A 27,792-nucleotide genomic window follows, 5' to 3' on the forward strand; every position below is an offset into this window, starting at 1 on the left:
AAAGTTTCCGTTCGATTCCTGAGATTTTTCAACATTAGAAAAACTGTAAAATAAGATTGATTTCCAGCATGGAGGCGTAATAATTATTAGGAATGGGGGATTTTTAAAAAAGCTTTAAAAACCTGTAATTTTTAGCGTACTGCTTCAAAAGTTATAGCATTCAATATATTTTTCCTCATAATTTTCATAGTATCAATGTCAAAAACTTCAAGCGAAATGCGCGGAGGTTTCAAATTGTCCAAATGATTTGAGATTTGGCATCTGAGTTTATTTAGACATTTGTCACAATATTAAGGTGGGAGGGGGGACCTTGAAATTAAAAAAAGGTTTTGCCAAGGCGATAAAACAAGCAATAACACTAGTTTACGCAATAAAAATAAAAAAAAATGAGCGGAGGAAAACACAATTTATTCCGAAGTGCCACCTGAAGGACAGATACTCAACAATCAATAGCACAAACACGCTCCACAACAAATTCCTACTATGTATAATTTTTTTCGGCAATCGATCAAGCCGTTTGGGAGTCCATACATCATATACATACAAACATTGACTTTTGTATATATATATATATATATATATATATATATATATATATATATATATATATATATATATATATATATATATATATATATATATATATATATATATATATATATATATATATATATATATATATATATATATATATATATATATATATATATATATATATATATATATATATATATATATTATTTGTATTTGTATGTTAATTGTAGCGCATCGATATGAAAATTTATTATTTAAAACTAAAGGTAAATGAATGCACTTTCGGATTACTGAACATTTTGTGTTTGTGTGACAAATGGTTCAGGCGTTATTTATGAATTTGTTGAACTTTCTCTTAACTTCTCCTTTTTTTCAAAAAAATGAGCGTCTGGTCAAGATTTTGGGCAAGTTAAAGCAATTTCAAAAATTCCATTTTGCGTGTAATTGAAAGCCTGCTAATAATCAATTAAAATAAACAAATATAAGCTTAAATCGGATAAAAATTGTGAAAGTTATTCAAGTTTTTGTAGTATGAACGGTTTAAAGTTTCTCTGGGCAACTTATTGAATCGTCTCGGTGCCATTTTTTTTCCAGGACTTGTACCATAATATATGAATTCTTTAGTAGAACTCTGTTAAATAAATAAAATGAAGATTTTCGAGAAAATTTAATCTGGGTGATATTTGACCTCGTTTATCCAATTATGATTATAATTCAATGAATTCTGATAATAATAATTTCAAGCTCAGTAAAGTGATGTGATCAAAAAAGTGGTATTCAATAACGCACATATTATTTACGGAATTGTATATGTACAAAATACGTTTTGTCGGAAACCTATGACAACGTAAAATGTTAAGTGCTGACACTAACTTCACTTATTTCGTCACGTTTTGTTCTACAAACAATTTATTTTACGTTAATAAAATGTCTAGATGTTTGTAATTTGAGATTATATTGGATTCATATTTGCTGTACTGGTCCATAAAACTTCGGTGTACTGCAAAACATTGCGTAAGATATCTAAATGTAATTACAAAATATTCTACTTCCTTCACATTTTTCTAAGTTATAAGTTCAAATTTTGAGCTTTTAGACATAAATGAAGTCTTGTTCGATGTCCTACATAATTTCAAAATACAAACTGCTAGATGTTCTAGGAAGGAAAATAAATTATTAGTTTTATAAATTACAACATCCGAAGATATTTGTATTTTACTTTTTATTTTAAAGGTGAAATTCATTTTTCTACTGCAACTCGAAAACAGTAACTGTTAATTTTTGGGATGTCATTTTCGGATTCAGTACACGATTTTACATTGAAAATAACAATTAGCTTATTGAGTTCATAAATGCTGTGAATAAGTGTAATCAGCTGAATTAGTTTCATTTAGACATCGAAAAAAAATTAATTTATTTTCTTGCACATATTTGGAGCATGAATATAAATGTAAAATTAAAGTTCACCACAAATGCACACAACTTGTCGTGCATTATTCAACGAATTTTATTATAATTTTACGCGTTGATTGAAAATTGCAGTTTCATTAAACGGTAAATTAATGCACTTTAATGTGATATTAATCCAATATTGCTGTAAAATAAAGGATATGCAATATCATGCGAACGAAATGTAAAATCATATACTTTTTGATGCTCCCGTTGGGTGCATCGAACTTAATTGTCAATCCAATTTTTGAATCAAGCTTTATATGTTTACATTCGTATTGATTTACATGTTGCTTAAATTTCATTTATTTGTGTGAACGTGTCAGTCCATGGAGATTCTTAGCATTTCGAAACGCACGTGTAATTCCGCATGGTGCTGAAACAGAATTAAATTTTAGCAAAAACATATACGGAATTATTTGATGCTCTGTCCCAAAACTCAGTGTAAAGTGTAACCTGTCGTAAAACGTGAACATTTTTCGAGAGGGTTCTGTTGCAGAAACCCTACACGCAAATTCTTTTAGCATATTTAAATAATAAAATAAAAATGTGTAATTGAATGCAATCATTTATTATTTATCACTTCAACCAACGAATTTATTAGTTTGAAAATATTTTTATTTAATTTAAGTTTAAATTTAAAGCAAAAATTTATTGCATCTATAAAAATATTTTTAAATTCCATAGTTTTCTTTTAATTTCAATAAAAATTATTAAAAACGAGGACGATAATTTTTTTATTGAACCAATAAATAAATTTTATTGAATTAAATAAAGAAATTTATTGTCTCCCGACCAATAATTTTATTTATTGAATTTATTCCATATTTTTATTGAAACTACAAATCTTTTTTCTGCGTGTAAGCAACTAATTTAAATGAGAAGTGGAAAATTACTTACATTATTCAATGTAATAACTGTCCCAAGAACTGTCCTTTACACAGAACTCGAAGTTATTTTTGGAATAAAACCATACAAGCTGCTTACACAAATGACAATTCATGCTCGTTTATGCTGATATAAAATTGTTTGCGATATCATTTAGAAATTAAAAAAAAGTAGTCATTTATCTATATTATTACTACTCTTATGGCCTACGTTAATTTACTGTGTAAAGCATTTAGTGCCAACAGTCCATCTGTGAACTAAATGTTTCTTTCTACGTCTAGCAGTGCAGTCTGGACGCCGAAATTAGAACTAACAACAAATCTGTCAACAGAACACTGGCGTAAGGGAAATGGAAAATTGAAAATGACATTAAATAAAATAATTTAATTATTATGCTAATATGCTTATCCGCTAATGAATGTAATGAGTTGGATGTGTATTTTACCCAAGAACTTTTTTATTTCTATACTACACGAAATAGGTTCATGGATTTTTCCTAATAGAACACCACAAACAAGCGTTGTACACGAACACGCTGCCCCTAACAACGTTGCGACGTAGTTATGCAATAGAGATGCATTTCGCCGACCTCTTCCAAGTTCATGCGTGTATCCATCATCATTGGCACTGTATGCATTTTCGCTCGATCAACACATTCAGGACCAGAAGGAATAGTGTATGAGAAAACACTAACATTAGAGCTGGTTTCGCAGGCGAAAACATTCTCATCATGCAACTAATATTTCACAGTTCGTAGCAAGATGTGCGAGAGAATATTGTACTAAAAACAGAGATTGACATCAAGCAAAGCAGGTGTGTGTGTGTACAAGAGGTCGTACGCAACACACACAGTACCGCTAACTGTTGACGGAGTTACGTACAGAAAGAACCGTTTCTACTTTTTTTGGGAGAGCGTTTATCAAGTTGACCGAGCGGGTCGAACAAGCGAGAGAGCGCGAGTGAGTGTATGTGTGTTGGTATGTGCGACGGTGTCGGCCGAGTATGAAAGGAACGGCGAGTTTGTGCGACGTCGTCGCATTTCAAGTGAGGAATCGCCGATTGGTGGTGTTAGTGCGCCTGAAAAATACACGCGTTCGAGCGGTCGTTCACCCCGGGGTCCACATTATATCGTACAGTCATTTCTCTCATCATAGTTGATCAAACGGTCGCAACTTTTTCATAGTCTCTAATGTTTATCGCCTGGTTTTCACCGGAAAAGTCGGTTCCCACAAGTTCTCTCCTCGTGTTGAAGACCTACTCCTGCTAGTTTTTCGGTTTCTAGTGTACTAACTATAACCTTAGTGTTTAGTGCCGCTGTCGTCCCGTGAAGTTAGCGAGCAAAGTGTCGGCTAGGCAGACCGAGTAGGTCTCTGGATGTGAAGCAGCAACAGCAGGGTAAAAAGGTTCGCGAACAACCGTGAAAAATCCTCCCTTTCTGCGAGTTGTGAATCGAAACTGATAAGGCTGAATGAAGTTTTGCCTGTCGTTCGGTCGAAGTAGGCAGTCCTGATCGTAGGAAAAAGTGAGATTTTCAGGGAGAGTTGTGTAACTAAATTTTTGCTTCGATGCGAGCTTGGACCACAGATTTAATCAGATTTTAGTGTGTTTCTTGCCACGGTTTGGTTGAAAAATACTGTGCTAGCAACAGTGGAGGAAAAATTTTCGGATGAGTGCAAATTTGTAGCAGAAGCAGTATCCTCAGGCATCATGATAAGAAGCTGGAGCGGTGGCACCCCTCCGTGGGGCAGTGTGCAGCAAACCTGAAAACGGAAGGGAGACCCGCTTCGTCCCATTTTGTGAGGACGGAAAGTGCAGTTTGACTTGTGACGGATAGATTGAGCAGTTTTCAAAATGTAATAAAAACCAATCCGGTGGAATCGTGGAAGTGAAGCAATATTAAGGTAAAGGTTTGTGAAAAATAGAGAAAACGGTCGTGTGAATTGAATGAAACAGAAAAGTGTAAAAAATAGTCAAACAGTGGAGAAAAAAGGACCGTTCTAGAAGAGAGTGAAGTGACGTGCCATTTTTTCGGTCTGCTTTGTGAGATATAAGTCGAAGAGGACGTGAAGTGTGAAGCGATAGTGAGGGATTTTGGACTCCGAATCGGATAACTGCTCAGCTCGTTTGATGGCCAAGGTTAGTATGGCGAATAGTATCGACGCTTTCGGGACGTTAGATGACGTGATGTGGATTTGGATAACATTATAGATGACTTTTTTTTCTCAACTGCGTTGAATATTGCCTGAAATTTCATTTGAACAATTGAACATAAATAAGATGACATAAATAAGATGACACAAAAGATGACACAAAAAATTACAATAAGAGTTAACATAAATTGAAAACTATTATGCATATTTTGGTTTAACCGAGTGAGCGATTGTTTCATTTAATTCAATCTTGGGACTAGGTTACAAAGGAACTCTACCTGAATATTTGCAAAAACACCGGCAAAAGCTGCAACTTAACCCATTCATCCCCATGTTGTTTGTGGACAACAACGTTTTTAAACAACTATAACTTTTGATTGAAGCGATATGTGCTCACAAAAACAAGTAAGGATCATTAATGTGATTGTTGCCTTTAATTTGAGTATTAACAGTTACAAGGATTAGCTCTAGAACTGAAGTTCTTGCAATTAGTCTGATTGGGTTCCGATGGAGCAGTGCTGCCAGGGACAGTTTACGTTGACGATTGAAAATGATTTTTTCATATATCTTCGTTATGGTGCAATATTATTGAAAACTGATAAAACTTATCAATTCGGACTGTCGTTGGCTACGTTTTCCACGTAATTGGACTATTGTAATTATTCTAGGAGAATTGTATTGAGCATAAGAAGGTAAAAATTGGCCAGCTTCTTGCACTGCCATGGAAGCACCCATCTTTATGAAAATAGGCTTTTCGTGTTTCTTGACCCCACCGTTTTCAAGGAAAAATAGTTTTGAAACCCTACATGAACTAGAAAAAAGTTGGGCTTGATAGGGTTAAATGGGTTCGAAATTTCACCATTCCTCGTCACACCACATCTGAAAGAAAAAGTGTAGGGTAAAAGGGTATAATACGCCTCTCTGGGCAAAATGCCCCTCTTTGATTCCCAAGATTCCTGAATTATCTAAAAAGTAAAAATGACTGATAACAGGATCGTTTCAGTTTGGTATTTTTAATATATTGCAAAACAACAAGATACACAAAAGATACAAAAGAGCTACTTTGATGTAAACTCCCACTTTTTCCAATAGCATTACAACCAATTAGAAACAGTCGGATTCGATAGAACTATTTCACGTAGTTTACTAGAATATTATAGTTACTATATTAGTTTTTAGCTTGGCGTAAAACTATGTGTGTGTAGAATTATTCATGTATTCACAACAGCTCATCACCGGCCAAAACGCCCCACCCATTGTTGTGGGGCATACTCACCGATTGCTGTGGGGCAAACCGTCCTCTTGTTGTGGGGTATATTACACTTTCACCAGGGGCATTTTGCCCTGGCTGAAAGAAAAAACTAGAATCAAGGCGTCTTTGAAAAATGTTTAATAGTACTTGTATCAGGATGTTTCAATAAAAAATGAAACGGGTACTAATTTCTAACTAATATAACAATAAATTAGAGTAACTAGTGAGAAGATTATAGTGTCGAATGGTGAAATATAGCTATTTTGGAATGAGGGGGGCGTATTAGACCCTACTTATCGCCGGCCCTCTTGTATGGAATAGACTGCCATGAAACAACAACCTACAACGTCAACCTTTAAAACTGTCCTTCGCGGACAATAAATTTCATTTATTGGTAGTTATTATCATCACTTATAAGCAGCAGCAACTTTATAGTTCCTTAGTGTAACTTTATAAAACTGTTTTTTGCTTTACCTTTATGCCGGGTAACAAATATAACAATATAATATACCGTCAGCTAATAGATTGCAAGGGTAATCAATCATATCTTAAAGGTGCTACCATAAAAAGGGGCGGAATCTAAAAATAAAAAGATTCAAAGATCTTAAAGTAAATTTGATGCAAGTTCCAAAGATGTAAAGATCGTAATATTCACCCCAAAGATCCTAAGACGGACGTAATAAATCAAAAACTTGGTACAACAAAAATTCTGGCCCTTTATTTAACATTTTAGACTTAATTTTTAACCACAATTACTGGATTTCACAACCACTGAGTTTCTTGATTCCACGATTTTGGTTTTTTTATAATCAATGTTCTATTCCATTAAATTGTTGATTTCATTGCGATATATTTCTTTACTACTACCTCATCTTCAACTAATTTCTCAGTCGTGGGTTCTTTGCGAGTTCTTGGAAAGTCGCTGCAGTAATTTCTTTACTAATACCTCATCTTCAACTAATTTCTCAGTCGTGGGGTCTTTCCGAGTTCTTGGAAAGTCGCTGCAGTAACTCCCATTCACAAAATTGGTAGTATTTACGACGTTAGCAATTATAGAGGAATTTCGACCCAAAGTTGTTCCCAAAAATGCTCGAAAGTCAGTTACACGAAACTCTTCATAACGCTGTACACCATATTTTTGCAGAGGAACAACATTGTTTTTGGTAAAAAGCGTTCCACAACAACCAACCTGATACGATATTTACATTTTTCGACATATCCTCAGGTGTGCCACAAGGGAGTCAATTAGGCCCACTGATATTCGTGTCATTCAACAGCGACCTCTGCAACCTTCTTAGGTCTCCTAAACTGATGTAAGCTGATGATTTTGAGGGATGTAAGTTAACACAGATTAATACAATGTATTCACCTTTTCACGACTACAATCTCCAATTTCCTTCGACTACAGAATCGCATCTACCACTATTAGTTGAGTTGCTGTGATAAAAGTCCTTGGCATCCGCCGTGATACTAAACTGAGGTTTTCCGAACATTTTTCTGCAACCGTCGCAACGGCTTTTTCAATTCAGGGTTTCATTCGACGTAACACTCAATCATTCGATGTGTACTGCCTAAAGACTGTACTGCTCCATCAACTGCAGCATTGGCTGCCTATATGGGCCCATATTTCTTATGGGTAAGCGTGTATGACAGTTTATCACTTTCCCATTCCATTTTATATAAAACATTGTTCTTTCCAACACATTTACCGACCGAACTATCTTCTTTATGCTTGCTCCGGCGCACAATAAGACCACAAAGCTAGGCCGATTGTTTTCTGGTTTCGACATCTTTACGTTTACTCAACACTGCTTTTTTACATTGACATCTGACAGAATGCTATCTAATGCTACCCAATATATCTGACGCACGTTCCGCAAGCATGAGAAATTGCAATTTGAAGCATACAGACAAAATTCGTCACGCATTGTCACGTGATGAGGAAATTTATCAGTAAAACTGTTAATTATGTTATCGTGTATTGATTGCTCTGGGCAGCCGAATACCGAAACTATTTTTAATGATTTAAAGTTGGGATTATTAATTCGAAAAGCTTGAGCTCCAGAAGCCAGTACCAAATAGAGCAAACGAAAGCAAAAGAAGCTCTAATTTTATGCACTGGACCATCAAATTCATCACAAAAACACTGTATTCGAGAATACGAATTCCCGAGAGGTTTCTATTTCCCGTTGCCTTATGCCAGGAAAGCATAATAATCGGCCAAATATTAGAAATCTAATGATCGACCAACCTATTTTGAAAGCAATTTAGTAAAATCATGACTTTTTGGCTCCTTCGTTCGCAAAACAGTTAGATAATGAACTTGTAATGCGCCTAACATCCCAATCAAATCGGAACTGTATGCTTCAATCCGGTTTCAAGGGCAGAGTTGTATTTAAAAATCAAAAGGCTTTGCCAGAAGAATTTGATAAAGAAGCCCAACATGGTCTCGAGGTTTAAGTTAATGGAAAAGGGAATTTTCGTCGAACAAAATCCTCTTGGGCTTAATTATGATGTCAGCCGTAAATAGGGTTCACAGGAACTCTGAAAATAAACGGTTTTGCCATACCGTTGAACATGTCTCGAAATTACATATTTTTACATTTATTTTACATTTTTACCAAATTCCCAATTGTCAATTGGTCAGTGTTAAGTCAGACCGGACTAAGTTACATTGTATTGATTTCGAGACAATCGAGTTTAAAGTTTGAATTGTAGCATCCTTTACATTATAATTTGATTTTTTTTGCTATAATTCTGGCTTATTCTAATATATTTAAAATCAAAAGGTCGAATGTAGTTGAAGAAATTCTTTATCCAGCTCTATGATTATCTAATTTGCGAGTTTTGCGATATAGTCCGGTCTGACTTAACACCGACCAATTCTATTAATTATTCGCGGTATCAAGTAAACTTCAAACTCATTATCTATTACCTTAGACATCGCAGTTACTTATAAAATATGATTTTGCTTCGTTGTGTTCAAAATAGTTCAGCCAATCTCATGGATTTCTAATATTTGGCTGTCCTTATGCTTTGTTGGTATAAGTCAACCACACTTTTTGAGCTTGTGCATAACTTTTGCAATATGATTCTGATGGAATAGTAAACACTTGGGAATTTCGTGGTTATTTTTCCAGCGTTCATGATGCTAAATTATGTATTTTTGAATACTAAAATCAATTTAACATTATATGGAATTTTGTCCAGAAATCTGACTAAATTTTGGAGCCTATACAATTCCAGTGATGATATAGCTGTTATATACAATGTTTACATTGAGCAAAATGGCAGCAACTTGTTTGTGTGCTAATATGTAACTAGGTTCTCTTTTCCTTTTTTATTTGTATTTGGACTAACATGTAGCCACATTTTCTTTTTTACTTTTTAATCACATTCATTAGCTAGAGATACTAAGTAGGGATAGTTATGCAAATTTGGAGCAATAGTACTCAAGTGAGAGCAAGGATGTGAAATATACAGATCGGAAAACTATATGTGGCAGGATCATTAGAAACAAGCTTTAAATCTTACGGACTAAACTTTTGTATCCTGCTGGTAGGAGTCGAGCTTAGGTAGCATTACTATGAATTGCTCAAATCTACCAACATGTCTTAGTAACTAGGTTCACTAGGGTGGATAAATTTCTAATATTACTGAGTCTCACAATAAGAAAATGCAGGTATTTTTGTGACAAATTCGGTGATCGACTGCATGAATAATAAAACTACCTTTGGACGTTTTTGTCATGCACAGGGATACACTTTTTGTTCCATACTAAATACTGGTCTAGTCCAGTGATTTTCAGCCACTATTTCGTAATATCATTCGAAGAAAAGGTGATTATCTCAATATCTACCGCAGAGCACAAATGTACGAAAACTGTAAGCATTCGTAAAAAATCCTGTTTTTCCTGAGGCCATGCGTGTATTACTAATCGATTGATCACATATATACAGGGTGTTTAGTTTATGGTTAAGAATCTCCAGAGGGACGATAAAAGATCATATTTGTGGAAAAATTATTCTAAACGTACGATTAAATCTCAACCGTTACAGTTTTTTTTTGTAATTGACCTGAGCTTTATCTCCAAAGGTGTACTTTGTATTTAAAAACTTTTAGTTCCATCAGAATACGCGAATATTTTCTACTGTACAAACCCCAACAAGGTAATGCGACTGTTACTACGAAGTAACAGACGAATTCCGCAGACATTTGATGCTCAATTGTTTACAATTATGGATGGAATGACGCCACAGTACTTGTGGATACGGAAGAGATGTGCACCGGTATCAAACCAGACAAGACGGCAATCTGAGATTGTTGAGCGCTATGAAATCTTGTACGCAGAACTCCTTATTTTATAAAGGCTACAATTTGTTCAATGCATTGCCAGAATACACCAAGCGGACTAATAGCCTAAGAGAACTTAAGCAGGCCTGCAAGATGTTTGTGAAGCAGAGGTATTTGGATTTATAAGAGAGTAGAATGGGCATACACCGAAGTGAAGTAATATTGAAAGAATCTCTCATGAGTGAAAACTATTATCGAAAGATATCTGCTCCTAAACCTTCCACAATACAAAAGACGGGTGTGAGGTGGACCATCCCAGGATCTAAAAAAAAATATCTTTCAGTTAATATTTAAGAAACCATTTTTTGGTAAAGTAGTCAAAAGTTTGTGTTTTAATTAGGTTTTTGTTAGTTTTCTCAAAATAATGAATAATGAACATAACAATACCTATTATCCAAAATTTTAGTGTAAAGACGACCCATAATTTGTCCTTCAACATCATATTCGTAAAGTAGTTATAGAATTTTTTTGACAAACTACTTAGATATAATATCTCGGTTTTCAAATTAAATTTCTTAACAATTTAAAATCTAATATTTAATGCCAAAATATACTTTTTGATTGATTCATTACATTTGGAACGGCCTCCGCGTCGAAAACCAAGTTGTTCGATATCTGTTCCGACGTCAGCTGCTCTGGTTGGTTCAACATGCTTTGCAACCGGGACCTGCCTTATTTGCAGTTGTAACTATGACTGTGAGTTTCTCTTTTACTGGTTTATTCTAGTTTGTGTGTTAAACATGCATCTTATAAAGATTAATCCTATCAAATAATTTCTATTTATTCTTTTACTTACGGCCAAATTTAAACGACATGTAAATCAATACATTGCCCTAGGAAAATTTTTTATTAAAAATTAAATAAAAACTGAGGCATTTAATTAGAGCATCAATATGCATATGATTTTGGGCTATAATTCATGTGATAGCTCCCAACACATATTTTATAATCATATTAGGATAAAGATCAGTAAAGATGCATAAATTTATTGTTTAAGTCATGTGAACTTGTAAAAGATTTAACTTTATATCTATTTTCATACTACAAATATGTGCACATAAATAAATGTCAAATTTCAATTTTTTCTGTGTAATACTCATATCCACTTAGCAAAATCAACAGTTACTACAACAATAAATTAAGGGCGTTTAGAATTGATTGTGAAAATTCCATATTATATTTACATTTTTTTATTCATTTCATTTATTTGATAGACACAAATGCGTTAGCTTGGCGGTGCCAAATTCTCTTGTTTTTACATTTTGGATATCTTAAAACTAGGAGGTTACAATGTTGAAATATTTTTTTTTATAAAAGAGAAAAAAATTTACAGCTATCTTAAGACTAGAAATAAGATTCTATATACAAGAGAGGGGCAATTATATTTACATGTTCGCATTCAAAGTTAAGCTCTCGGCGTAATACTGTACCTTGACATCGTCCAGGGGCTAAAGCTGCATTACAGTGATATCATACTTCGGCTACGATTACTTTCTTTTTAGCTAAGCTACGTTGTGATCAAGTTCAATACTCAACTTGGCGACATTTATTGCCCACTTAGGCCATGGTCGAAATAATGCACAAAGTAGGTTTAGGGCCTAGGTCCTTCTGGAGGTACCCTGGGCTTGGCGATGTGCCCTGGTCTAGGACTCCCATGCCAGAACTCCCGAAGATGACCGTCGATTCTGATAATCTAGGCCCGTGCATTCAGTTTGACCAATCAAAAAATAACGCTTATATCTACTAGACATGGCGACATGATTGGGAACTCTAGTGATACGGGGAACTCTTTCTTTTCTAATAGTCTAACATCTAAACCGCTCACTGAAAAAATAGTTACATACACGCGACATACAAATGCCCACACGATCGAACACGTTAACATACAAAAGTTCAAGTTTCTCGCGATGATACACAAAGTGAGTGCCTCTGACAGGGAGCCCTTCAGCTCTACAGCTTCAGTAGGACAACTCTAAAAAATGTTCTCCTGAAAAGTAATAATAATCAATATTCTGTCCTAATATTTATAGTTATATTGATATTCATTTAAAATAAATGTTTCTTTGACTAAGAACTTTTTAATAGGTCATGTCTGTATCGGGTGCATCGAAAATCGATTACATTCAGGTTGTATGGTCATAGGCAGCTTTCAGGATCGTTGTAACATAACAGGTTATTGGTAGCACTTAGTTGTTTTTAATCTAACGGAAATTTGCGAATAGAAAAAATACATAATAAATCCTAACATTCTTGACGCATTAACATTAACGCATGGTAACTGATTAATACACTTACTAATAAATTTCCCTTTGTCGTGATACATTTGAAGATGTAGAAGATCCTCGATCTCAAGTAGTAACATGTATCAGACTAATATTTATCCCTTTTCCGGTAGATCGACATCGGACATAACCGGTGTCGGTATTAACCTTCCGACACTCGCGTGAATGGCTCCCCGAATGAGCAGTCACTGGTGCTGAAAGAAGATTTCGCTAGAGTTTCTGAAGGTGTTGCACTAAATACAACGGCGCGAGTGCCGGATGGTTAATTAGCATGCAGCGATAAGAACAGACGCAATGTAAATGAGAATGTTATGTTTATCCAAAAACGTTCTGCAATCTTAAATCGTTTCGGTCAACAATAGAAAAGCAGCACATGTGCGATATTTTATTCTAATTTCGAATATTTTTTGATATCGTATACCAAAGTCGAAAGTCTTGCTTCTTTGCCAACAGGATGTCAACTACTTAGGCTTTATTTATTTCAATTGTTTACCATCTTTGTTCAATCAAGAATTGTGTATTTAATGTCGTCTTAGCTTCAGTTGCAGTTTTCTCTAAATATAGAGTAATATTCTCATCCATGAATATTTTTGGTTCGATTTTGGTCCGTTTTTTGATTCACATTCCGTCCGATTTTTTATCTACCAACCTTTTTATTTTCTTGAGTTTCATTCAAAAAGACTACATTGCACTTCGCTGTAGTATTACTTAGCTATCTTTGGATGTGTTGACGATCGTAATTTCACATTTGATTTGTTTTAGAGAAGCAAAAACATCGAGAACATGCGAAAAAAAAAATCAGCCACTACGCGAGAAGTGTTTTTTGTTCATGAACCGTACAAAAGGAAGGCTTTTATGATCGCGTATTTCTTTTTTCATTTGACCTCCCATCCATCGGGATGGCAGAGCAAGCTTTCTCTCGTATAGAACGAACGAACAACGCAAAACGGTGAAAGGTCTGACGAAACGACCCCACGTAAAAGATGCATGTCCGGAATGTACGAATAAAATCGACCAGAGCAGGAAGGAAAAAATAAGACACACACACTTCTTCCTGCTTTCTTCCTTTGGAGAGGGCAATGCACTTTTGGGGAAGTGAAAGAAAGGCGAGCCTTTTTTTCTGTTTTCCTCTTATACTTTTCTCATTGAATGGTAATCGAGTGCGACCATCGTAGGACGGCATGTAAGTCGAAGAAGAGAAGAGCATTAAATATGCAAGCTGCATCAAAATGGGTTCGGTCGGCTTTGACAGCAGCGGACTGCGATGGTTTATTCGTTTTTTATTTAGTTTAAGAGAATCATGAATTGTCTTCGGTGAGTGCGAGCTAAAATATTTCGGTTTCATATTATGCATGTTAGGCTCTACAAAAGAATTTAAAGTGCTTGTGAATAAAAATTGCTAACTATATAAATATGAGTTAAGAAGCTTTTTTATTTTATTTCTTGAACTAATTAGCTAAATTCTATTTTTTCTTACTTCTAACAAGTTCTATTTGGCTAGATGTTACCAAGCAGGAGAAGATATGAAAATGTTAGAGCCATAGTACTCCAGTGCTAGCAAAGTGGTGAAAATAATATTTTATTATATGGAGTGCGAAACTAGAAGTAGCAATGTCATTAAGAAAAGTATTCTTTTGTCATCTATTAGTAGTTTAGTTACTGGGAATCGTTTGGCCTTATCAATTCTTATCAAATTAAATGAGCAGCTATTGACAGATATCGATTGTGATCAGATTTATCATACAATGTTTTAGAGCGTGTGCCGAGTAATTTTAATGTTCTCGTTTCTTTAGTAATCAGCAAATGATCTGGCAGGCAATTTGTAGTTGCAGTACAATGCAGACGTATAGACCCCAATTGATGAAGCGCGTCACGCTGAAATCACTCGCCGCAATCCGAGATATGTAAGAACGACTGTATGCAACATCGCATCCTAGCAAAGCTGAATCTTATACCAGCAAAGTTTATTTCGTATATATGCACTAATATGAGCCACTGCCCCACGCGCCGTGTTCACATCTCGCCCATTCCTGTAAAAACTCTAAATCCCCTAGAATATTTAATTAATGAAGGAAATGCTGTTTTGTTTTCAAAAATTCGTCTGTTGTCATCGCCGGAATCGTTTTGGATTTTTTTTAACACTAATGTTATTCCAGGTGCAAGGATTGAAAACAAATCGTTCAATCTAATAATCATGCATCTTCATCGTCCAACTCATTATTTGATTATCTTGCCAGTTACTATCGATACACCTGCTTGTCGATTCAAACGAATCAAAATCGTCCAATGTAATTTTGAAAAGGAAAAAAGTAGATATTTACCTTTGGAAAAGTGATTTTGTTTATAACAAACGTTTATTGTTTGTTACACCATTTTGTATGATTGTGGAAATGTATGACTGCTGGCACGCATAATTTCTTGACAAAATAATCAAATAAGCTAATATGCATGCTTTTTGCGAGACATTACAACGGTGCGTGAGTTTCACCTGGCGATTGTACGGGCTTAAGGTAGTCGACCTTGAGGTTAAGTTATTGGAACAGGATCGTTTCGGTAACAATCATGGTGATTGCGACAAACGACATCTACCAGAACTCTACCCTTCACAGGTCAAAATTCGACTAATTTTGGACAGAGTTCGCAGGATCAGAGTGTATGTTCTGTGTATGAAAATGCACTCCATTGAAATCAAATACTTGTAGTTATTTGTATATTGAATCCACCTTCAGTAACACAAGCTTTTCCTTTTTCAATAAGATATGCTCTATCGACGCCAAACCTTCATACTGCCCTCAAACCTAAAAAACAGCCACAGAGGGTATTTTTAAGCCATCTAATTCTGTCGATTTTCGGCGAGCAGCTAAATTAACGCTGCTATCAAAAAACCGGGATGCTGGTAGAGGAAACATTTTTTCAAGGATTCTAGGCAGTACTGACGAAGGTCGAAACAAGTTATACATTTTTTGCATAATGAGTATATTTGAAATGCCACATCGTAACCCCCACATACAAGTCACCACATGGTACTTCCAACCCAAGATATACCATTCTGAACTAAATACACCAATCACAAGATCTTACGATTACAAAAGGTTGTTGAAGTGTGAAGAGTCCACAATTTATCGTAGAGAAAGTTAGAAGCCTTCAAAGTTTCCCCTAACAGAAAGAAGTGCTTAACAATATATGTATGTCTTCTTTCGGTTGTTGCTTAAAGAATACAATATTTTGAAGATATGAAGTTTTGCAATTATTGCAGTTCCAGAACTCTTTCCAGTGACAGCTCATGCTGAAAATAAGGTAATATGAATGCATTGCATTTATTGCTCATATTAGTAAAGAAGGATAATTCATCCCTCTGAATAAATAAATCCGCCGGAGAATGAACTAATAACTTTATTACTATTATTCCTTTTGTTGTCTCTACCTTGCTGCTGCTCATCATAAACATAACAGAGCAAGTCTATTCCACTTTGTGTTTGGTTTTTGTGCTAATTGAGTGGATATTTCGACACTTTTTTATCTCCGCCAAAAACAAAAAATACGTTCTCTGGAGAGAGGAGTGACTATCAGTTATACAGAATCGAGAAAAAAATCCTACGCTATTTGTGAAGACATAGAATTCTGTGCTTCATAATATTTTGAATTTCTGTTAATTACGTTGCATGAAAACATTTCTAACTTATATATGTACGTATATACTAAAAGACGAATGTGCGTATATACTAAAAGACGATTCGCTGCGGTACATAAAAATCTATCGCAGCGAATCAGGCATTATTTCTATCGTATCGTGCATTCGTTAACTTGAAATATCAATTTAACGTTGAATTCAATGAGAATGTCGAGTACGTTGTAGGTCCCCAGCGTTGTGAAGATGATTCCGGAGTTTTCATTCCAATCTAACCCCTATTAAACATCGACGGCATGATAGCCACCATTTCCGGCCGCCCCCCATCTCCATCGTTTATGGTGAAGGATATAGGATATGGACTAGCCCTCTCCTCCCTATATTTTACCTATTGATGCTTTACCTATTTAACGAAAGGATGACGATTCATCAGACCATTTTCATACTTCGAATAAACGGCCACTAGAAATAGAAATTTTGTTTAGTTATTGAGTTCTTTAAACTCGGGGCAGCCGGCTACCGAGAGACGCTTATGTTTTCTGAACAATATCACCTCAACATATGCTTACTTATCCAAACTATAGCTCAAAGTGGTCACCGTTAGGATAAGATCAGGTGAGTTGAAGTGTTACCTACATATCGGAAACCAGCCGACATTGCAGCGCTTCCATGTGTACCACGGAGTTTGATCAAATGGAAGGTATTGATCTGAGACTCGTAGCAACTATGTAGCAACGAAATGTGTGGAAAAATTCAATTTTAGCGTTTTTGTTATATGATTCAGTGAATCATATCTTTTTACGTTCAAACTCAAACGAAAACGATATTGGTTGTCGTTTTATCTGGTAGTACAGGAGATATTATTCGGATTTATTTTTTTAGCATTTTTAATTTGACTGTAGAATAAGCTCAGATACCAAATTTCACATCATTTGGACAATTTTTAAATGCCGCCCATTTTAATTGAAGTTTTTACTTTTGTGACAGTGGGAAAATATGAGGTAAAATACATTAAATGCTATAACTTTTGAAGTAGCACTCAAAAAAGAAAACTTTCGCCTTTTTCGTACGAAATAATACTAGTACTGGAATAGAAATATGTCCGTTTTCTGCATAATAGAAAAAGTTAGGGTTCTGTGATATTTTCTCCCCAAAATCCCCTATAATCAATGAAATTTCTGCTCTACGCTGTAAATCATACATTTTCTGCAGTATTTCTAATGTCAAAAATCTCAAGAATCAAAAGGAACATTTGCGACCTTAGTCAGAATACGAGAAGAGGGGGTTTTAGGGAGTATTGTAAAACATATCAAATTTTATCATTTTCTCATCTCTATTATTTTAACTGTTATCAATTTTTTACAAATGCACTTTACTGAACGTGGGAGATTTTCAGGAACAAATGAAAGTATATTGTATATCGGTAAAATTCAGCAAAATTAGTTTATTGACATTTACCCTGAAAACCACATTCTTTCATTAAATTCCCTTATATCCTTTCCGGTATTTTTCTGCTTTGGAACATTATTTTGTAAATATGATGCATGAGAGATTTTGACACTAGAAATAATGAATGAATAATAGAGGTATCGACGCCAAAAGTCAAAAATAATAATGTTTCTAAATTTCAGCGATACCAAATCTATTCTCATATTGTTCCTGGGGATATTTCATGTGCAACAATGCACATTTGATAAAAACTAAAAAATGATTTAAGAATAATAGATGCATGGAAAGTGATAAAATTTAATATGAATGACACTATAACTTAGAACTCCAATTTCTCATATTTTGACTAAGAATGCAAAGGTTCTGTTTATTTCTTAAGATTTTGTCGCATTAGAAAAACTGCATAAAATGTATGATTTGGGACATAGATCAGAAATTTGGAGTATTTCTGAGAAAAATTATCTCAAAACTCAAACATTCCGTATTTGTCAAGAAACGAGCTTATTTCCAAACAAATACTGAGGTAATTTCCTTTAAAAAAGCTTTAAGCCATAATTTTATGAATTCGTTATTGGAGAGGGCTTTCGAGTTCCTCTCATCAGAATCCGACACTATCTTAGTGACATCACTAAGCTAGCGCCGGATTGACGCTAGCTCCAAAAACGAAAACACTATTTGTGTTCCTGAGCAAATTCCTAATACAGCGTGATGTCCCACAAGAAAAGAAGTTCTGAATAAGCTGATGAGAGTTATTTGAAGCCAAACTTGGTTCAAGCTAATGCAATACGCATTATGCTATATTTCTCCTTAGAGGATAGAATGTACTATTTTTCTCCACTAACGCCCACAGCATTTTTTAGCGCACAGTGTGTTTATAATGAACGATGGAATAGTTTTGATTTTGGAACCCCAATGCAATGCCTCTCAGAAAAAAGTGCATCTATTTTGTCTATCAAAAGTAAGCACTTATTCACATTTCGACATTGTTTTACTTTGAGCAATCTTAAATTATGCGTTGATAAAGCTGTAAAACTCTGTAAATATAACCTTCCGCACTAAACTTCAATTAAATCCACCTACATTTTCAGCAGTGAGGCTTCCTTGCGTTTTTAGAAAAAAAAAAGTTCAACCTCACATGATGATGAACGGTCAATGCTGTTTTTGAAATCAACCACTACAGTGTTCATATAAAATAGTTTCATAACCGAAAGCTTTTATTATTGAGGCTAACTCAATCTTTATATTGTAATATTGCATTTGATTGCCCCGACTGGTGGTTTCGAAATAAACCACTTAAAGACCTAGAGCGTACTGTACAAATATTTGACAATTGCTTCACACCTATCAATAGGGCAGTTGAATGTAGCCTCATATGGTCTGGTCCACTTAGAATCCGGAGAGTTTTATATCCTTAAGCAAGGCCTATAGTGAACAGATTTGGAATGTTGTCACTGATTTGTGTGAAAAGAAAATTAATCGTGCACAACTACATCGAAAACCAAACAAAGTCAATTAGAAATATGACGAAAAATCTGAAAATTACCGTTTCTACAGTGGAAGATGTTCTCAAATGGTCCCGTAATCGCGAGAATGTGGCTCGGAAGATTCAATGCGAACATCATATTGGAACTTTAGATCGGCAGTTGAACTGGAAGGTGTTGAAGTCGAACAAGGGTAATCCAGGATTTTCGCATCGGGATGTCGTCCGAAACATCCATCTGCTACCAATCTATATAGGCACCTACGCCCAGAAATTGCAGGAGCGACTTCAGGCTTCTCATGGTTAACGAAACCGATGTCCCGATAAATTCGCCAGAAAACTGATGATCTGGCAATGCATTTGCAGATTCGGGTTCAACATCAAGGATGTCGTCCGAAAAACGATGTAGTCGAAACTATATAATCTGGAGTGCCTGGAGAAATGTATACTATACAGATTTGACAAATTGCCACTACAGTTGGGAGGTGCCACAGTGGTACCGCGACAATAAGGTGGATTTCGTGGGCCAGTCCAGTGTAAAGAAGGTGGCGGCGGGAATTCGAAAGAAAATTCTTGATTTACTCTAAGGGCCGTCGGAGCTTTTGCGATGTTGTTTATTGTTCTTACATCCTTTAATTTTGCTTAAATTACGTTTCTCTTACGTCAAATCAATTCCGAGAAACACATGGTTTATGTGTCCAATTTCTAAGTGAACCAGTTATGTGAACTTTTGCTTCCATGTAATTGATTCATTTAGTAAGAGAATGCCAATCAAATTTTAAATTTAAACTTTGTTCTTGCTGAGATTAGAACCATTCATCAATAAAGCATAAACAATGTAGAACAAACTATGCGAAATTTCAGTCTTCGAGGGGCAGCTATAAAGTACAAGTAAAATCGAAATTTCAACTCATCAAATATTTTGAATGCCATGCTAGGAGAAAAACACAAACGATTAAGTCATTCATTGATCCTTAAAGCACATAATCCCTGTACATAAAAAAACTTCAATTTATCTACCTAAAAACTAATCCCCCTCTCCGTGCTAACTTTGACTCTGCCACCCGAACTGGGTTTACAGCATAATCGCACTCATAATATGCGTAGTATAGCAGAAGGCGAAACGGTGCTCTGTCCGTGTTTCCCTTTCTCCGATTGTGTTCCGTCGTGTTCTCTCTCACTCTCTCCGGTTGGTTCCATCGCACCGGGGCAGTGTCAACGTACTTCTTCGTACACATAAGCCCCCACTTGCCGCAGTCGTCGCCGCTGCTGCCTTCATCCCTGGGTTACTCGTTCACTCCTATCAGGCCAGGCTCATGCAACCGGCAACTCGACGCTTCCTATATTTTATGAAATTGTGTGCCTGCCAACCGACCGACGGAGCTACTCCTCCTATAGCTGCTGGTTGCTGGTGTTATGTGTTGCTTCGCTGCCTACTAACATGCTCAATCCAAGTTCGCTCAACTTTTATGCTCTCGCGCGCGGTGTCCGTCTCCGGCCTAATAGGATGTGTGTGAGCCGTCGTCGGTCGGTGCTGGCAGCGCGAATCGAAACTAATACCAGGAAGAAACGCGACTTCTAATTCTGCTGCCTGCTGCTGAGTTGTTGTTGCTGAAGCAACTAAAGGCAAGGGGTCGTATTTTGTGGCTCGAACACAACGACATTACCTGAATGTGACACGCACACAGACACGGCCAGCACCCATACAGCGACGGTAGCAGGGGACAGAAATACGCAAGATATGCCGGTTTTATAATTAAATGTGTGTCAAAAGAGCAATAGCCTTTTTTCCATGCCGATTTAAGGTTGATCGAGGATGTTGCCCTCGATTCGACGTAAGGTTCTGAAGTTGTTTTGCTTGGTTCACGTTTTGCGCTGTGCCTATCTCACTCTCGCTCGCACGCCGACCTACCGATCGGAGTGGGTTTTTCGCTTGCTCTGGTGAATGTGAATGCATTTTGCTTTTATGACGATTCGACGACGGCGATGCAGCCAAAGTGCATCGTAAGAGGGACCGCACGACGACGACAGTCAAACCGACACGGCGAAGGATCGACCTGAACGCGAGCAAGTGAAAAGCGCATTTTACGTAGCCTTAAGTTGTTATGGTAGGTAGTTGCGGAAGAGGTCTCACGATTGAATTTATCGTGTTTTTCTTCTTGTTTGTTGCGGCTGCTGTTGATTCCGTTTCTGCGATAGCGTATGTCTGTTTTTTGCCATCCGAACGGGCTCAGACCGTGCTAGAAAGTATTCACACCTCTCTTCGACGTCGGGAATGTCGTTTGGGTTGACGTCTCACTTTTCGCCGTTTCTCTTTATTTCTACCGCATCGAACTTATTGGCGATTGCCTGTTAGAGGGGTTTGCAGCAAAATTGTGAGTTTGTAGCTTATTTACTACGACCACTAAAATATCCCGACAGAATTTTAATTATGAAAGCTCGTTAAAAATGTTGAGTGCTTTAAAAATTTGCTATATTATTAGGTGCTGAATTTTAAACACTTATATTCAAGAAAATCAAAACTATTTGTATGAGTTTAACCCTTAAAGGCGCAAAGCATATTTTTTCAAATTTTCTGAAAATTGTCTCACAGTTTTAATACGTTACTATGATAATTTTGAGATGGTTTTCGCAATGTTGTTTTAAAACAACATTGCGCATTTAAAGGTTAAGCAAATGTATGGATTGTGGGGGTAATAATTAAACCGGATAAATATCTCAAAATATTTTCAGTTCTAAAGGGATAATTTCTTACTCAGTAAAATATAAAATTGCGTTCGGAGTTAGCGTCTACAAAAATAATCAATTCTCGAGTACTTGTTCAAATGGACGTAAGTAACATTGAGAGCCTCTCTTTGTTTACTTTCTCTTTCGTTTATTACGACGTCATTACAACACTTTGTACTAATTTTCCAGTACATATCGAAAGCCGACGGTTTTTGCTACAATATTATGCAAAGAGTAGAGTAGTAAATGTTGAAATGGCCGAGTAATGAACAGAAGAGAAAGACCTCAAAGAGAATCTCTCATTGTTACTTACGTCCATTTGAAAAAGTACTCGAGAATTAAACAATTTCATTGTGTTGAACTATTAACTTGAATGAGAAATTAACTATGTTTGTAACTACTTCATAAAATCACGAAAAACTGCATTTTCACAATGACAATAGTATATGGCTTTATGCTGAACCAGTCTAGCTTTTGGACACTGCGAAATCTATGGTCTAAATAATTAAATCAGACATTTGACGTGTAAAAAAACTGTTTTACCTAAATTTTTCTTCACTATGGAGAAATGAAGCATAGTGCATATTGCTTTGGACCAAACCAAGTTTCGATTTTATTAATTCTCATCAGCTTAATCAGAACTACTTTTATTGTGAGACATCATGCAGGATTAGAGGTTTGCTCAGAAACACAAATAGTGTTTTCGTTTTTCGCAGCAAGCTTCAATCCGGCGCTAGCTTATCCTGTTATTAACCCTTTCATGCCCAACTTTTTTCTCGTGCATGTAGGGTTTCAAAACTATTTTTCCTTGAAAACGGTGGAGTTAAGAAACACGAAAAGCCTTTTTTCATAAAGATAGTGGCTTCCCTCGCAGTGCTAGAAGCTGCTCAGTTTTTATCTTCCAATGCTCAATGCAATTCTCCTAATATATTTACAATAGTCCAATTGCGTGGAAAATGTAGCCAAACACAGTTTTAATCGATAAATTTTATCAATTTTCAATAATATGGCAACATAACGATGATATATGAAAAAATCATTTTCCGCAATTTTCTTCTTTGTGGAGAAAAGTTTTTAACTAAATTTTTCTTCACTAAGGAGAAATAGATTATTTTTTTTAGTTTTATGCTTACAGTTGAGCTGTTGGACTGGAATCGTAGTAACTTTACCTTTTTTCGTATCTTAACATATATAACCACTCAAAGGAGAAAGCTGCTACGCAGTTTTTGAAATATCAGAATATTTGCATATATTGCTAGATTATTTATCTACCTAATCAGGTAATGATTTTTATATTGTTCTTATTTTTGCGCTTTTGAAATTTAAGCGAACACAATTAAAGACAGGAGTATGTAAATAAATGAATAAAATAAAAAATGTTATGAATGAAACTAACAGAAATCAATTAAATGAATAATGCAAATAAAATAATGTAAAGAATAAAGTTAATGCAATAAATAACTAATGAATAATTGAAACACGACAAATAAAATAAATCTAACGAATAAAAAAGTAAAATGAATAAGATGGATAAAATAAACCAAAGAAATATTAATAATTCACGAATAAAATTAAGCAATTGAATAAGATACATAAAATATATATAAAATGCATTGGAACTTTTTAAAAGAAAATAGAAAATGGAACGATAATGTACGAGTTACATTTCCGACCAACTTGAAAAGTGGTTTAGAGGACAACGTGGTTAAAGTTTTCACTACGCCTAAAGCATGCCAAGAAGCGTCATAGCGGAATTGAGCCCTTGAATATCTAGATATTATTGTCACCATCCATTTTATTAAATATCATTTTCTAAACTGAGATATACATATAAGACCAATAAAAAATGGGTAATTTCAGAGACATAACCGGAGTGAAGTAGAATACACTTTCGCCATTTAATTGAAATGTAGCCATTATTAATCTTCTGTAATAAAGTCAGCTATAAGCTGCATATAAGGCGATTGATTTACTGATAGGACTATGTCCACCTCAATCTTGCTTATTTTTCTCCATATTCTGTCACGTAACCTGTAATATTTAATGAGTTGGAATATAATGTATGATCGCGTAGAAGCACCTCAAAAGATCGCTATCGCCAAAACTATAACATACAAACATGTATTAGTCTGTTTGGATCACAATGACTAAAACTTTTTTCGAGAATATTATAATATGTGTACCATTTAGCTCCACCAAATTTCTTCACGATTGATCAAGTTGTAGTAATCGGTGTTGGAATCGTGACGTTGAAACAAGAAAAAATTCACGAAAGAAGTACGATCCCAAATGGATTGTCGAAAAGCTCGAAGTCTGGTTGAAAACAATAGGGTGCGAAGCTACCATTAATCCAGTGAAAATGTCTTCGTTTGTCAATGCACATGATAGTTTCCTCGAGTGACCCTTTCTATATCTTCAAATCTCTTCATTCGATACTTCTTGAGCTTCTTCAGAAAAACAACCGATTGGAAGAGTACACTACCAAATATTTCAATCTATCAACGAACGAAGGGTAAATTTCAAATGCCCATGCATTACCACGAACTCCCTTGTCTGCTTCGAAATATTGATGATTTTCGAAAACATAGATGTGTTTCATCTTTTATTATTATTTAATTAGAAGACATTTCTGAACATATTTATTGCGTCATTTTTCAACATATTAGAAAGTAAAACGTGCAATAGATGTATGGATGCGGTCGGATACTGTACTCTAGAATTAATCAAATTGCAGTTTCAGTTTGGTTTATGCAGAATTATTACGAAAATAAACACGCGTAATCACAATCAATCCTTAGTTCTCTTGTTATTTCATCAAACCTATGATGAAAAATAGTTACCTATCTTGGCGCAAAACGGTGCAAGAGACCACTATGATATTCCGAAAGAAGGTGAAATTTCCTAGAATATGCAAATAATGGCATTCTTTTATGATTATTCCTGCCTTAGTAAAAGTTACGATGAATATTTAATATTATATGTATTCTTTATCATAAACTGCAAACATTTCCAAATTTTCAAGTATTTTTTAATCCAATGATCATTTCCGTTGCATGTTAACCCATTATTGGCCTACTTATTTTTCACGAGCATCACAAATTGAGTTTTCCGATTGGAAAAAAATGATGTGGTCATACCAGTAAAGTTATTTTTGTACTCAAAGTAGCTGATATAATAAGAAACAACCAGTGAAAATTTCAGATTGATCGATTAATTGGTTCCTGAGATATCGTGATCGCCGCGAACGAACTTTTCAACAAAATACAAATACAAGATAATCGAGTTTTACTGTCGATGCAACGAGTCAACGGTCTAGCGTCTACGCACCGCCTACGAGTGGTCAATGGGTAACGGTCCATGAATAGCTGTAACTCAAGTTGTAGTATTCCGATCTTATTGAAATTTTGAGAAGTTTTTTCTCAGCGTATGTAGTTTCAGAATTTCTGATTTACAAAAAATTGATTTTTTCCTTTCTGATAAAAATCTGTTACCCCTAAAGGAAAATTGAATAAAAACAAAACATAAACACCGGTTTAATCACTCTAATTTCTCTAAACCGTGCAAAAGTATATGAACAATATTAACTCATTGATAATGCCTGTTCTGCGTTATTGTTTGAGTAATAAGAGTTATTCTTAGCACCTACTATATATAGTTTTGGATTTGAACGGAAACTGCAAGGACAATTTTTTGGAGTCTGCTTAATGTGTTTTTCGGCAAAGTTTCCTTTCAGTGTATAGTCAATACAAATTTATCAAATATGCAGTGTGTGATTTGTACATGGATATGAAAAGAACTAATAAACATGAACTTTGGATTTCATATTCGAAAAATTTATGGGTCTTGCTAGCAACTGTTTCTTGAGCTATTCCCTGTACGGAAAATTTCTGTGCCTAGTGTATAATAGAGCTATCACCTTTCATCTCTGGGACTAAAAATCTTTGCATCTTTAGATAAAACCAATAAGTCAATGAAATCTGTTAACCATTATCTTCCATAAAAGCACTGCCAGTCAGTAGGAGATGGATTGTATGTACACACACAACTGTTTTAAACAGCTTTTGGCCTAGGCAAGTATTGCTCACAACATCGGGTAGAGCTAATAACTGAGACAATAACATTTCATTTGATCATTAACTGTTGAAAGTATTATCCATAGAACTGAAGTTATTTCAATTAATGCGATTGACTTCAGCTGGAGTAGTGTTGCCAGGGACAGTTTCACTTGATAGTAAAAATGAAATTTTGATATATTTTCGTAATCGTGAAATGTTATTGAAAACTCATAAAACCTATCAATTTTGACTGCCTACCTTTTCCATGCTCTTGAACTATTTTAAATATTTTAGTATAATTGCATTGAGCATCAGAAGCTAAAATTGAGCATCTACTAGCCTTGCGAGAGAGGTTTTTCGTGTTTCTATACTCCAATAGCTTTAAGGAAAAAGAGCCCAAGAGTTAAAATTTAAGTATGCAGCATTCCGCACGGTTATTCATAGAACTTTATATCTACCTATATACTTAAAATGTTTGGTATTCATTTGAAATAAACAATGCTATTCTTGAAAACTCAACGTAGGTATTTTATACGTAGAATGTGTAAGCAAAGTTTGAAATAAATTGGTTGAATTTTTGAATGGAATAAAATTGCTTATGTTTTCTGGTAACTATGAAAATCCGATCAATTTGTACAAAGTATTATTTAAGCAATAAATTCGATCGACATCACGGATAGATACTTACTAGAATAAGACGCTCAACAGTTGATCTTGAAATCCTGTTCTTAGCGGGAGTTTGGACAAAAGACTTGCACTTGTTACTGTAATGCATTTTTCCTGATGAAAATCAGTTTTTTGCTTATACTTTTGTCTACCCGTCAAAAGCTTTAACATAGCAGAAGGTGTATTCTCTGCTGACATATTTAAACTCTCAGTATTATCTAACGACTTTGACTACTCTGTGAATAAAGGTGTTTTATTAATTATCACATTGACATTTCTTAACCACTTATAATTTCCTCATTTTGTGCCCTTCCATGCTAATTTGGACTCAGTCAGTCAGTCACCTGCATAAACATACGATTAACTAGGCAGAGTTTTTCAAAAACCTTTGGTATCAATCCTTTCTTTCACCAATAGTAACTTGGTTCCAGTTGCACATAGTTCTTCAGACTTAAAATATTGTCCACAAACCTGAATACTCAGAATATCCCAATAAAAATAATTGGTATTGTGAGTTGTGTCCAGGGGTAACCATTATTTATATTGTTTGTAAGAAGTAAGTGACGATAATTTTGGCCCAGTCGTCCGATTATCGGTGCAAAAATCGCATCGTTGGTTAAATCAGGAAAGAAATTCGCTTGCAGGTGTTGTTGTCAACAAGTTGTTAGGCTGCATGGAAACCCAATCAATTTTAAAAGCGAATCCTGTGAATAATAATTCACAATCATTTCTACATTAGATAAAATTATTTTAGTCAGCCACACTCAATTTTCATACAAGTTATAAACTTCAATAAAAAGATGAGCTCCAACAAAATGTGCTTGATACAGTTCCGCCCGTTTCTATAAACTCCCGTTTTTTGCACCCCCGATTTTATGA

The 27,792-nt window shown here is 35.2% G+C and overlaps 1 long non-coding RNA gene across 1 annotated transcript in view; it reads left to right on the plus strand.

The window, feature by feature from the left end:
- Positions 1-4,010: 4,010 nt before the first annotated feature.
- Positions 4,011-27,792, plus strand: part of LOC131693043 (uncharacterized) — a 105,344-nt gene continuing 81,562 nt past the window's right edge. Inside the window, exon 1 of the long non-coding RNA XR_009306138.1 lies at positions 4,011-5,007. This is a non-coding gene — a long non-coding RNA (uncharacterized LOC131693043). The remainder of the gene's footprint in view (positions 5,008-27,792) is intronic.

Source organism: Topomyia yanbarensis, chromosome 3 (genome assembly GCF_030247195.1).
Source record: "Topomyia yanbarensis strain Yona2022 chromosome 3, ASM3024719v1, whole genome shotgun sequence".
NCBI lineage: Eukaryota > Metazoa > Arthropoda > Insecta > Diptera > Culicidae > Topomyia > Topomyia yanbarensis.